Genomic DNA, 12,629 nt, shown 5'->3' with positions numbered 1-12,629 from the left:
GAACTTCTCAGCCTCAGATCATTTGAAACAATCTAGCAACCCCCACCCCATACTCACACCCATGCCTTAAAGTTAACTACACTCTCTCTATTTTCTGTTCTTCTGGATACGTCTGACTAATATGGATGGTGTCCCATTTTGAAAGGTTAACTTAAAAGCTATCTTGATATCACAATTTTTCTCTTCATAAATACAATTTTGGTATAATAATTGGCTTAAAAATATATCATGATACCAACAATTGACTTCATGAATTTCTCCAATGATTTTAAAATATGCTTATATATACAACGTCTGAGTCACTTAATATAGCCTGCACCTTACCAAGTTCATTATATACTGATATTAATATAAAGAATATTTACAATAGAATTTTTATTTTGAAAAGTCACTGACACTGTGGTGACATTTAGGTCAAGGTCGTAGTTAGCACAGTCCAAAAATCAGGTCCAGAGAATCTAGACACATAGTGGTACTGCATCCCAAGGAAGATGATTATATTCAGAGGCAGAACAGTAGTAGAATACACACATATGTGCCATTTAGTGATGTAGTAGGATGCGCTTATGTGTCATTTAGTGATGATATGACCAAAGGGATCAGATGCTGTAGCTTGGTGCTGGGATAATAGGTGTGGTTTAAAAGGTAGGCTTGATGGAGTTAACAATTCACACATCTGAATTTAGAAAAACCTAGTACTTCCTGTTGACACTAGCAAGTCTTTCGCCAGAAATATTCTGATCTTTGATTCCTTCCTATGAAGTCTACAAAAACTCCCATACATGTCATGACATCACCGAGAACAAAGGGGTAACAGTAGTGGGTGGCATACTTTACAATCTGACAGGGAACCTACTTTTCCACATTTTTTGCTGTTTCCAGAGCCAAGTAAAGACCTCAAACTCACCTGCCTGTCACTTCCTGGACCTGCTGCTGTTGCAACCCTGGATACTGATTAATGAGGGTGTCACTTTGAATGGCTGATTCTTACACACAGGCTGACATACCAAGGCATTATCTGACTCAGAAAAAGCACCCACTTGATTCAACCAAGCACACCCAAAGCATGGCTCGAGAATGAGACTGTAGAGTGGAGAAGTACAGAGAAATGTAGTAAAAAGTGAGGAAAGAGAGCTGTTGTCTAGAGGCTCCATCAGAACTCTATTGCCTCCCTCACCTCCATATGTTCTTAACCACCTAGCTCAGACAGAAGTAAGCTGTCTTTGTGATATAACAGACCAAAAACATGATGACACTGAGAATAGACAAGGCAGACTTGATCCTTCAGACCATCTGTCCCACAGGCAACTCAGCGAAAGTAACTGTCTCACTGAATTGAAGCAGCAGAAGACCATTGGATGACATTCTCTTTGTGAGAGAATTTGACCATTATTTCTCTGCCCTAAGCACAGATGAAAACAGGCTGGGACTACCTCTGTGTCCTCTTGTTCCCACCCTCTACATGAGGATAACATGATCATCAAAATTTGGAAAAATAAGGGTTGAGAGCTCTTGGGAGAGAAACTCCAAAGTTCCATGTGAGCAATAAATAAGTGCCAAACCAATCATTTATGGCTGTTAACAGTTATTAGTGATAGCTATGCATCTATTCTTCCAAAAAGATGCCATTGAACATACTATAGAGGAAACAAAGCATGGGTGAATACACACACACACACACACACATGCATACACACATGCATACACACACAGGCATACACACATATGCATACACACACAGGCATATACACACATGCATACACATATATGCACACATACACACACACACATATATATACCCACATTTTGTATAGTCTACATGTACACATACACATGAACACAAACACATACACACACACACACACACACATATATATATATATATATATATATATATATATATATCATATATATTATATATATACTTGCATACATACACATGCATACACACACCTGCATACACACATGCATACACACACGTGTATATACATAAATATATATTCAAATTTCTTTTTTATATATTATATATATGTTATATACTGTGTATTATTTATTGAAGCAGGAGCAAACTATCTTTAAGTATTACAGAAAGGATTTATAATCAAAAAATTACAAGCTGTACACACATTACAATGAAAGCACATCCTAGAGGTAAAAGGGAAAATGAGGGTTAACATGGGGAGAACAGGAACACTAGTGATGAGAAACAAAGAATTCCCACTTGAGTACATGATAGCCAACAGAACCAGAGGTAGCTAGGTTCTGAGAAACAAGGGCAGCGTTGATGAGCTGGCTAGCTAGCTAGCATCCATGAAACCATCCTCACTACTCTCACATGGGAAACAGTATCTATAATGGTTTGAATGGCAATGGCCACTATATACTCTTTTTTTTTCCATTTTTTATTAGGTATTTAACTCATTTACATTTCCAATGCTATACCAAAAGTCCCCCATATCCACCCACCCCCACTCCCCTGCCCACCCACTCCCCCTTTTTGGCCCTGGTGTTCCCCTGTACTGGGGCATATAAAGTTTGCAAGTCCAATGGGCCTCTCTTTCCAGTGATGGCCGACTAGGCCATCTTTTGATATATATGCAGCTAGAGTCAAGAGCTCCGGGGTACTGGTTAGTTCATAATGTTGTTCCACCTATAGGGTTGCAGATCCCTTTAGCTCCTTGGCTACTTTCTCTAGCTCCTCCATTGGGAGCCCTATGATCCATCCATTAGCTGACTGTGAGCATCCACTTCTGTGTTTGCTAGGCCCCGGCATAGTCTCACAAGAGACAGCTACATCTGGGTCCTTTCAATAAAATCTTGCTAGTGTATGCAATGGTGTCAGCGTTTGGATGCTGATTATGGGGTGGATCCCTGGGTATGGCAGTCTCTACATGGTCCATCCTTTCATCTCAGCTCCAAACTTTGTCTCTGTAACTCCTTCCATGGGTGTTTTGTTCCCAAATCTAAGGAGGGGCATAGTGTCCACACTTCAGTCTTCATTCTTCTTGAGTTTCATGTGTTTAGCAAATTATATCTTATATCTTGTGTATCCTAGGTTTGGGGCTAATATCCACTTATCAGTGAATACATATTGTGTGAGTTTCTTTGTGAATGTGTTACCTCACTCAGGATGATGCCCTCCAGGTCCATCCATTTGCCTAGGAATTTCATAAATTCATTCTTTTTAATAGCTGAGTAGTACTCCATTGTGTACCACATTTTCTGTATCCATTCCTCTGTTGAGGGGCATCTAGGTTCTTTCCAGCTTCTGGCTATTATAAATAAGGCTGCTATGAACATAGTGGAGCATGTGTCCTTCTTACCTGTTGGGGCATCTTCTGGATATATGCCCAGGAGAGGTATTGCTGGATCCTCCGGTAGTACTATGTCCAGTTTTCTGAGGAACCGCCAAACTGATTTCCAGAGTGGTTGTACAAGCCTGCACTCCCACCAACAATGGAGGAGTGTTCCTCTTTCTCCACATCCATGCCAGCATCTGCTGTCACCTGAATTTTTGATCTTAGCCATTCTGACTGGTGTGAGGTGGAATCTCAGGGTTGTTTTGATTTGCATTTCCCTGATGATTAAGGATGTTGAACATTTTTTCAAGTGCTTCTCTGCCATTCGGTATTCCTCAGGTGAGAATTCTTTGTTCAGTTCTGAGCCCCATTTTTTAATGGGGTTATTTGATTTTCTGAAGTCCACCTTCTTGAGTTCTTTATATATGTTGGATATTAGTCCCCTATCTGATTTAGGATAGGTAAAGATCCTTTCCCAATCTGTTGGTGGTCTTTTTGTCTTATTGATGGTGTCTTTTGCCTTGCAGAAACTTTGGAGTTTCATTAGGTCCCATTTGTCAATTCTCGATCTTACAGCACAAGCCATTGCTGTTCTGTTCAGGAATTTTTCCCCTGTGCCCATATCTTCAAGGCTTTTCCCCACTTTCTCCTCTATAAGTTTCAGTGTCTCTGGTTTTATGTGAAGTTCCTTGATCCACTTAGATTTGACCTTAGTACAAGGAGATAAGTATGGATCGATTCGCATTCTTCTACACGATAACAACCAGTTTTGCCAGCACCAATTGTTGAAAATGCTGTCTTTCTTCCACTGGATGGTTTTAGCTCCCTTGTCGAAGATCAAGTGACCATAGGTGTGTGGGTTCATTTCTGGGTCTTCAATTCTATTCCATTGGTCTACTTGTCTGTCTCTATACCAGTACCATGCAGTTTTTATCACAATTGCTCTGTAGTAAAGCTTTAGGTCTGGCATGGTGATTCCGCCAGAAGTTCTTTTATCCTTGAGATGACTTTTTGCTATCCTAGGTTTTTTGTTATTCCAGACAAATTTGCAAATTGCTCCTTCCAATTCGTTGAAGAATTGAGTTGGAATTTTGATGGGGATTGCATTGAATCTGTAGATTGCTTTTGGCAAGATAGCCATTTTTACAATGTTGATCCTGCCAATCCATGAGCATGGGAGATCTTTCCATCTTCTGAGATCTTCCTTAATTTCTTTCTTCAGAGATTTGAAGTTTTTATCATACAGATCTTTCACTTCCTTAGTTAGAGTCACGCCAAGATATTTTATATTATTTGTGACTATTGAGAAGGGTGTTGTTTCCCTAATTTCTTTCTCAGCCTGTTTATTCTTTGTATAGAGAAAGGCCATTGACTTGTTTGAGTTTATTTTATATCCAGCTACTTCACCGAAGCTGTTTATCAGGTTTAGGAGTTCTCTGGTAGAATTTTTAGGGTCACTTATATATGCTATCATATCATCTGCAAAAAGTGATATTTTGACTTCCTCTTTCCCAATTTGTATCCCCTTGATCTCCTTTTGTTGTCGAATTGCTCTGGCTAATACTTCAAGTACTATGTTGAAAAGGTAGGGAGAAAGTGGGCAGCCTTGTCTAGTCCCTGATTTTAGTGGGATTGCTTCCAGCTTCTCTCCATTTACTTTGATGTTGGCTACTGGTTTGCTGTAGATTGCTTTTATCATGTTTAGGTATGGGCCTTGAATTCCTGATCTTTCCAAAACTTTTATCATGAATGGGTGTTGGATCTTGTCAAATGCTTTTTCTGCATCTAACGAGATGATCATGTGGTTTTTGTCTTTGAGTTTGTTTATATAATGGATTACATTGATGGATTTTCGTATATTAAACCATCCCTGCATCCCTAGAATAAAACCTACTTGGTCAGGATGGATGATTGCTTTAATGTGTTCTTGGATTCGGTTAGCGAGAATTTTATTGAGGATTTTTGCATCGATATTCATAAGAGAAATTGGTCTGAAGTTCTCTATCTTTGTTGGGTCTTTCTGTGGTTTAGGTATCAGAGTAATAGTGGCTTCATAAAATGAGTTGGTTAGAGTACCTTCTACTTCTATTTTGTGAAATAGTTTGTGCAGAACTGGAATTAGATCTTCTTTGAAGGTCTGATAGAACTCTGCACTAAACCCTTCTGGTCCTGGGCTTTTTTTGGTTGGGAGACTATTAATAACTGCTTCTATTTCTTTAGGTGATATGGGACTGTTTAGATGGTCAACTTGATCCTGATTCAACTTTGGTACCTGGTATCTGTCCAGAAATTTGTCCATTTCGTCCAGGTTTTCCAGTTTTGTTGAGTATAGCCTTTTGTAGAAGGATCTGATGGTGTTTTGGATTTCTTCAGGATCTGTTGTTATGTCTCCCTTTTCATTTCTGATTTTGTTAATTAGGATTTTGTCCCTGTGCCCTTTAGTGAGTCTAGCTAAGGGTTTATCTATCTTGTTGATTTTCTCAAAGAACCAACTCCTCATTTGGTTAATTCTTTGAATAGTTCTTCTTGTTTCCACTTGGTTGATTTCACCCCTAAGTTTGATTATTTCCTGCCGTCTACTCCTCTTGGGTGAATTTGATTGCTTTTTTTCTAGGGCTTTTAGATGTGTTGTCAAGCTGCTAGTATGTGCTGTCTCCCGTTTCTTCTTGGAGGCACTCAGAGCTATGAGTTTCCCTCTTAGAAATGCTTTCATTGTGTCCCATAGGTTTGGGTACGTTGTGGCTTCATTTTCATTAAACTCTAAAAAGTCTTTAATTTCTTTCTTTATTCCTTCCTTGACCAAGGTATCATTGAGAAGAGTGTTATTCAGTTTCCACGTGAATGTTGGCTTTCCATTATTTATGTTGTTATTGAAGATCAGTCTTAGGCCATGGTGGTCTGATAGGATACATGGGACAATTTCAATATTTTTGTATCTATTGAGGCCTGTTTTGTGACCAATTATATGGTCAATTTTGGAGAAGGTCCCGTGAGGTGCTGAGAAGAAGGTATATCCTTTTGTTTTAGGATAAAATGTTCTGTAGATATCTGTCAGGTCCATTTGTTTCATAACTTCTGTTAGTTTCACTGTGTCCCTGTTTAGTTTCTGTTTCCATGATCTGTCCTTTGAAGAAAGTGGTGTGTTGAAGTCTCCCACTATTATTGTGTGAGGTGCAATGTATGCTTTGAGCTTTACTAAAGTGTCTCTAATGAATGTGGCTGCCCTTGCATTTGGTGCGTAGATATTCAGAATTGAGAGTTCCTCTTGGAGGATTTTACCTTTGATGAGTATGAAGTGTCCCTCCTTGTCTTTTTTGATAACTTTGGGTTGGAAGTCGATTTTATCCGATATTAAAATGGCTACTCCAGCTTGTTTCTTCAGTCCATTTGCTTGGAAAATTGTTTTCCAGCCTTTCACTCTGAGGTAGTGTCTGTCTTTTTCCCTGAGATGGGTTTCCTGTAAGCAGCAGAATGTTGGGTCCTGTTTGTGTAGCCAGTCTGTTAGTCTATGTCTTTTTATTGGGGAATTGAGTCCATTGATATTAAGAGATATTAAGGAAAAGTAATTGTTGCTCCCTTTTATTTTTGTTGTTAGAGTTGGCATTCTGTTCTTTTGGCTGTCTTCTTTTTGGTTTGTTGAATGATTACTTTCTTGGTTGTTCTAGGGCGTGATTTCCGTCCTTGTATTGCTTCTTTTCTGTTATTATCCTTTGAAGGGCTGGATTCGTGGAAAGATATTGTGTGAATTTGGTTTTGTCGTGGAATACTTTGGTTTCTCCATCTATGGTAATTGAGAGTTTGGCCGGGTATAGTAGCCTGGGCTGGCATTTGTGTTCTCTTAGTGTCTGTATAACATCTGTCCAGGCTCTTCTGGCTTTCATAGTCTCTGGTGAAAAGTCTGGTGTAATTCTAATAGGCCTTCCTTTATATGTTACTTGACCTTTCTCCCTTACTGCTTTTAATATTCTATCTTTATTTAGTGCATTTGTTGTTCTGATTATTATGTGTTGGGAGGAATTTCTCTTCTGGTCCAGTATATTTGGAGTTCTGTAGGCTTCTTGTATGATCATGGGCATCTCTTTTTTTATGTTTGGGAAGTTTTCTTCTATTATTTTGTTGAAGATATTAGCTGGCCCTTTAAGTTGAAAATCTTCATTTTCATCAATTCTTATTATCCGTATGTTTGGTCTTCTCATTGTGTCCTGGATTACCTGGATGTTTTGAGTTAGGATCCTTTTGCATTTTGTATTTTCTTTGACTGTTGTGTCGATGTTCTCTATGGAATCTTCTGCACCTGAGATTCTCTCTGCCATTTCTTGTATTCTGTTGCTGATGCTCGCATCTATGGTTCCAGATCTCTTTCCTAGGGTTTCTATCTCCAGCGTTGCCTCGCTTTGGGTTTTCTTTATTGTGTCTACTTCCCCTTTTAGTTCTAGTATGGTTTTGTTCATTTACATCACCTGTTTGGATGTGTTTTCCTGTTTTTCTTTAATGATTTCTACCTGTTTGGCTGTGTTTTCCTGCTTTTCTTTAAGGGCCTGTAACTCTTTAGCAGTGCTCTCCTGTAATTCTTTAAGTGACTTATGAAAGTCCTTCTTGATGTCCTCTATCATCATCATGAGAAATGTTTTTAAATCTGGGTCTAGATTTTCGGTTGTGTTGGGGTGCCCAGGACTAGGTGGGGTGGGAGTGCTGCGTTCTGATGATGGTGAGTGGTCTTGATTTCTGTTAGTAGGATTCTTACGTTTGCCTTTCGCCATCTGGTAATCTCTGAAGCTAGCTGTTTTAGTTGTCACTGTTAAGAGCTTGTTCTTCAGGTGACTCTGTTAGCCTCTATGAGCAGACCTGGAGGGTAGCACTCTCCTTAGTTTCAGTGGGCAGAGTATTCTCTGCAGGCAAGCTCTCTTCTTGCAAGGCAGGTACCCAGATATCTGGTGTTCGAACCAGACTCCTGGCAGAAGTTGTGTTCCACTCACTAGAGGTCTTAAAATCACGTGTGGAATCCTGTGTGGGCCCTTGCGGGTGTCAGGCGACTCAGCTGGCAAGGTAGCCCGGGGCTTGAGTGGAGTGGAAGGGGTTTGTGCCCCAGATCAAGCCTGGGTAGCCTGCTTCCCTATGTACCGCAGTCTCAAGTTCCGCACGATTGGATTGGGGCAGGCGCTGTGTTCCACTCACCAGAGGTCTTAGGGTCCCGTGGGGAGTCCCGTGTGGGCCCTTGCGGGTGTTGGGCAAGACTCTGCTGGCAAGGTAGCCCGGGGCTCGAGTCTCGAGTCGAGCAGAAGGGACTTGTGCCCCAGATCAGGCCCGGGTAGCCTGCTTCCCTATGTACCGCAATCTCAAGTTCCACGTGATTGGATTGGGGCAGGCGCTGTGTTCCACTCACCAGAGGTCTTAGGGTCCCGTGGGGAGTCCTGTGTGGGCCCTTGCGGGTGTTGGGCAAGACTCTGCTGGCAAGGTAGCCCGGGGGTCGAGTCTCGAGTCGAGCAGAAGGGACTTGTGCCCCAGATCAGGCCCGGGTAGCCTGCTTCCCTATGTACCGCAATCTCAAGTTCCACGTGATTGGATTGGGGCAGGCGCTGTGTTCCACTCACCAGAGGTCTTAGGGTCCCGTGGGGAGTCCTGTGTGGGCCCTTGCGGGTGTTGGGCAAGACTCTGCTGGCAAGGTAGCCCGGGGCTCGAGTCTCGAGTCGAGCAGAAGGGACTTGTGCCCCAGATCAGGCCCGGGTAGCCTGCTTCCCTATGTACTGCAGTCTCAAGTTCCGCGTGATTGGATTGGGGCAGGCGCTGTGTTCCACTCACCAGAGGTCTTAGGGTCCCGTGGGGAGTCCCGTGTGGGCCCTTGCGGGTGTTGGGCAAGACTCTGCTGGCAAGGTAGCCCGGGGCTCGAGTCGAGCGGAAGGGACTTGTGCCCCAGATCAGGCCCGGGTAGCCTGCTTCCCTATGTACCGCAGTCTCAAGTTCCGCGCGATTGGATTGGGGCAGGCACTGTGTTCCACTCACCAATGGTCTTAGGGTCCCGTGGGGAGTCCCGTGTGGGCCCTGCGGGTGTTGGGCAAGCCACTATATACTCTTATGTATGCTTGGTTCTCAGCTAGTGGAACTGTTTAGGAAGGGTTAGGACCTGTAGCCTTGTTGGAAGAGGTGGGTAACTGGTTAGCTACTCCCCTCCTCCTTCTCCTCCTTCTTCCTCTCTGTCTCTCTGTGTGTCTCTGTCTGTGTGTCTGTGTGTGTGTGTCTGTGTGTGTGTCTCTGTCTGTCTCTGTCTCTGTCTCTCTCTCTCTCTCTCTCTCCCTCTCTCTCTCTCTCTCTCTCTCCCCCTCTCTCTCTCCCCCCCCCCTCTCTCTCTCTCTGGAACAGAATGTAAGCTCTCAGTCCCTCCCATGCCTGTCTGCCTACATCCTGCTCCATGCCATTATGATAATGGACTAAGTCTCTGAAACTGTAAACAAGCCTTCAATTAATACTTTCTTTTTATAAGAGTTGCTTTGTCCCTGATGTCTCTTTATAGCAACAGAACAGGGACTAAGATAGGAGTAGTACGAGGGGTAGGGTATTGCTGTGACCATCCTGGCCATGTTGTTGTTTGGAAGAATATAGAAGACTTTGGGATTTCGGACTTAAAAGGTGGTTGAATGCTTTAAGCAGAGCTTAATGGGCAATCCTAGTAGGAGTATGTAAGACAATAGAATTGAGGACAAGGTGGACTGTGGAAGTCTGGCTCAAGAAGCTTCAGAGGAAAAGAGTATTATTGACAGCCCATTCTTGTGATATTTTGGCAAAGAATATGACTGCTTTTTGCCATTTTCTGAAGCTAAATTGAAGAGTCTTGAATTAATGACTTTGGTCAGAGGAGATTTCAGGATAGCCTAGCATTGGTTGTATAATAAATTTATTAGTGATCACTCTTATGAGATCTACAGTGAAATGGAACAAACAAGGTGCAGAGATATACAAAGGGCACAGCCTGAGGAGAAAAGGAGCACCAGGAAATATAAGGTAGAAAGTCCTGTGTTCAAGGAAGATAAATGTTTAAAGAAAGGCCTGTTTCAAATAGAATAAAAGTAGTGGTACCCTCAGAGCAAGAATCACTTAGCCAAGCTTCTAAGGTGTGAAAAGGAGTTAAAGGAAAACTTAGGCAGCAAAGGAAACCGCCAACAATCAAAGCTTATGCAAAATTAAGTCAAGGATGGGTCCAGGTCCTAGCTTCAGGCATATAGTTCTGGATTTAGATTCAAGAAGGATACAGAAGATGATTGTAGACTCTCCCTCCACAGTTAAGTCGCCAAGGTAACACGTAGCAAGGAATCACAGAATGGATGCCCAAAGAGGGATAAGTCAGTAGCTAAGTATAGTTAATATTAGTATTTTTAATTATTAAGTATGCCTACAGTTCATATAAGTCTTATTAATAGCACTTGTTATATTTGAAGGGAATGAAGGTAATAATACTAGTTGTGATCAAGAGTTAATAAAAGCCAATGCATATATCACTGTATTCAAATACCCAGAAGACTAATTGAAGAAATCTTAAGAGCTGCTATTGAGCCATAAAATTTCTCATGTACATCATGTAGTATGTATCCACATGTAATCAAGTTTTAAATTCAGTAATGATTTCTTGAAGCTCGGCTGTCACTGGCCAGGAAAACAAAATGTCTCAATTCCCAAAAGTACTATATTTGGAATATTATTCACAGATAAAGCATGATTGTGCTCTGATGAGAAGAAGAGCATCTATCTTTATGCTCTGGAAGTCAAATATGCTCATGGCCATAGGCAGCCCTCACAGTTGGCTTTATAAGCACCACTACTACTTCAAATAATTTGGGTGGAAGTTTGTCAACCTATTTCCCTATTGTTGGAGATGAGCTATTATTTCTCTATTCAAACCATTCTATTTCCAGTGTTGCCCCTTCAAAGAAAGGTAGACCATCAACTTGAGTGACATACAGGAAAATAAAATATTATCCTAGCATAATAGAAGAAATTCCAAAGCTGGGAAGTAACTGGTAGAACGTGTGTGCATACCTAGCACTCATTAGACACTAAAGTACTAATATAACCAATACAATAGAATGAAGACTCCCACTGGCATAATGATTGTTGTGAAAATCTGGTGGAGGAGGTAAATAATTAATTATAAATTATGATACTACTGAAAATGTTGAGCACACTCTAAACTGTAGCATAAACAAATGTAACTCAAAAATATGATTTAGCTTCTAGCACCCATGCTGAATTTCATTTATGCTCTGCAGCCAGAACTCTTACACACACAGTTACTCAAATTCTGTGCTGATATATTTCTACCTATTAATTTATGTGCAGTTCCTGGAACATAGATGCCATATTGCTCATCCAAAAGATATAATGTATTACTTACGTAGTCTCACCAAAGACGAGTTATTCTCAGGACATTTCATATTTGGTAGTACTCCAGATATGAATATAGATGGGTTCCTGACAGCTGTGTTCAGCAATACAGACAACATAGAGTGGCCCAAGAGGCATCAGCAGAATCTTCAAGCCAGCTTTATTTGGTACTAGATCAGATTCCCTTGAAAATAAACAATATAACAGTGAGTTTGTAACAAGTATTCACAGGAACCCTTTGGGAAATTAAATACTTTATTATTAAAAATTGATAGTTCACAATGGAAAACATGTTAAAGGGTAAAAGTCAATTTATTGTATATATTTGCAAGTGACTTTAGACATTTTAAAGTATCCAATAATAGGAATTGGAGAGATGCCTTGGTTGTTAAGAGTGCTTACTCTTCTCGCAGACAACTCAGGTTCAGGTTTCGGGATCCACGTGGAAGCTCACAATTGCCAATAATTCCAGTTCTTGGGAATTTGATGCCCTCCTATGGTTTCTGTGGTTCCCACCTGTAAATTATTCATATAAATTAATGCAGACAAACATGTACATAAAAACAATTACATAAATCAATAAAAAACTTTAAAATTACTCAATTATAAACAAACTCCAATTTCACCGAGATATGTTTTATCTCTAAAGTTTGTTAAATAACAATTATGACAATTGGTGAGACCAGGAAAATGAACACTCTCATATGTGACATGCAGTAATAAAATGTAGGAAAGCTTTATGAAAGCACAATTTGTGATAATTGTAAAGACAGGCTCATATCTGAAAATTCTTATTAAGATATAACCCTATATTATAACAACAAAATTACACAAAGTTAATCATAGAAAGAGAATGAAAAATCCCAATGTGTTTGCAAGCAATCTACATGGTCAGCTTCAGATAGAAGATTGAAAATCCTTAGTGAACATATGTAGTGGACCCCTAAGGATCTGACA

The 12,629-nt window shown here is 40.7% G+C and overlaps 1 long non-coding RNA gene across 1 annotated transcript in view; it reads right to left on the bottom strand.

The window, feature by feature from the left end:
* Window positions 1-11,688: 11,688 nt before the first annotated feature.
* The window catches only part of Gm40690, a 42,734-nt gene continuing 41,793 nt past the window's right edge, over window positions 11,689-12,629 (bottom strand). The window contains exons 4-5 of the long non-coding RNA XR_871823.1: window positions 12,075-12,188; window positions 11,689-11,856 (exon numbers count right to left, since the gene is read on the bottom strand). This is a non-coding gene — a long non-coding RNA (predicted gene, 40690). The remainder of the gene's footprint in view (window positions 11,857-12,074; window positions 12,189-12,629) is intronic.

The sequence above is a fragment of the Mus musculus genome, chromosome 10 (genome assembly GCF_000001635.26).
Source record: "Mus musculus strain C57BL/6J chromosome 10, GRCm38.p6 C57BL/6J".
Classification (NCBI taxonomy): Eukaryota; Metazoa; Chordata; class Mammalia; order Rodentia; family Muridae; genus Mus; species Mus musculus.
The sequence above is the reverse complement of the archived record's forward strand: the minus strand, read 5'-3'. Positions and strand labels throughout refer to the sequence as shown.